This window comes from Gracilinanus agilis, chromosome 1 (genome assembly GCF_016433145.1).
Source record: "Gracilinanus agilis isolate LMUSP501 chromosome 1, AgileGrace, whole genome shotgun sequence".
Classification (NCBI taxonomy): Eukaryota; Metazoa; Chordata; class Mammalia; order Didelphimorphia; family Didelphidae; genus Gracilinanus; species Gracilinanus agilis.
This window is the reverse complement of record NC_058130.1, coordinates 43950726-43952471: the sequence shown is the minus strand read 5'-3', so window position 1 is coordinate 43952471 and position 1746 is coordinate 43950726. Positions and strand designations below refer to the sequence as shown.

Genomic DNA, 1746 nt, shown 5'->3' with positions numbered 1-1746 from the left:
TCTCTCTCTCTCTCTCTCTCTCTCTCTCTCTCTCTCTAACATACACACACACAAGTGGAAAGACTTACTTGAAGAGATGCAAAGTGAAATGAGTAGAACTAGGAGAATGCTGTACACAGCAACAAGAACAGTGTATGATAATGTGACAACTATTATCAACAAGGCAAGATTCCAGAACAATTTCAAGGGACTCATGATAGAAAAGGATACCCACCAACAAAGAAGGAACAGAGTCTGAATGCAGAATGAAAGATACCATTCTTCATTTTATTTCTCCCATGAATTTTTCTCTAGTGTAAGTGATATGGGTCTTGCTCCACAACACAATAAAATATGTAAGTATGTATTGTAAGATAATACATGTACAGCCTATATCATATTGCCTCCCTTTTGAGGAGGGTGGAGAAAAAAGAGTGAAGAAGAGAACATAGAGAGCAAAATGTCAGAAAAAGAATATTAAAAACTGTTTGGCATGTAATCTGGAAAAGTAAAAAATAATTTCAAAAATAAATAAAATAGACTCATAAATTATCAGCATTTCTATATTCTAGCAACAAAATCAAGAAAAAGAAAAAAGATATTATTAAGTTAAAATAACTACAGATGGGAGAACAATGTTACAGAATGGAAAGAGTGAGGAGGCTGCATCTGGCTCATGCTCTCACAACCATTGCAATACATGGAGCTCCATAGAGACAGTGCTGGAGCAAGAGCCTGACCCACATTGTGCTACTTACTCTATAAGAAAAATGAGGGAAAATAATCAAAAATGGGGAAAAGGAGATCCCAAGAAGCCAAGAGGGAAAATGTATTCTTCACGTGCCCTCTTTGGGCAAACCTACTGAGAAGAATATAAAAAGAAGCACCCCAATGCTTCTGTGAACTCAGAATTTTCTTTAAAAAATGCTCAGAAAGGTGGAAGACAATATACACTAAAGAGAAAGTGAAATTTGAGGACCTGGCAAAAGCTGATAAGGTTGGATATGAGAGAGAAATGAAAACCTACATACTACCTAAAGGAGAAACAAAAAATAAGTTTAAAGATCCCAATGCACTGAAGAGGCCTCTTTCAGTATTTTTCCTATTCTGTTCTGAGTGTCATCCAAAAAAGGGGGAGCATCCTGGTCTCTTTTGGGAGATGTGGCCAATAATATTGGGAGAGTTGGGAAATAATACTGCTGCAGATGACAAACAACCTTATGAAAATAAGGCAGCTAAACTGAAAGTAAAGTATGAAAAGGATATCTCTGCATACTCGACTAAAGGAAAAATGTGATTTGGCTATAAAGGGAGGATTTGTCAAACCTGATAAGAGCAAGATAAAGGAGGAAGAGGAGGAAGAGGAAGTTGAGGAGGATGAAGAAGATGAGGAGGAGGTAGAGGAAAATGATGATGAGGATGAATAAGCTAGTTCTAGAGTAGTTGTTTTCTTGTCTATAAAACATTTAAACTCCCCTCCCCCAAACACAACTCACGCCTTTAAAAAAAAAACAATTAAAATCTAAGGCTAAAATTTGTTTTTATTTTTAATTTTTTTTGACAAATCTCCAAATGAGTTTTCCAAAGTTATATAATCCAATTTGTCTTCCTCTCTTTTTCCCTCCCCACTTCCAGAGCTGGCAAGCAATTCAATCTGGTTTATACATGTATTATCATGCAAAACATGTTTCCATATTATTCATTTTTGTAAGTGAATAGTCTTATGAAGCCAAAATCCTAAAACATATACCCAAATGAACAAGTGAT

The 1746-nt window shown here is 35.7% G+C and overlaps 1 pseudogene; it reads left to right on the top strand.

Moving 5' to 3' along the window:
- Positions 1-614: 614 nt before the first annotated feature.
- On the top strand, positions 615-1406 carry LOC123247116 (annotated as a pseudogene).
- Positions 1407-1746: the final 340 nt, after the last annotated feature.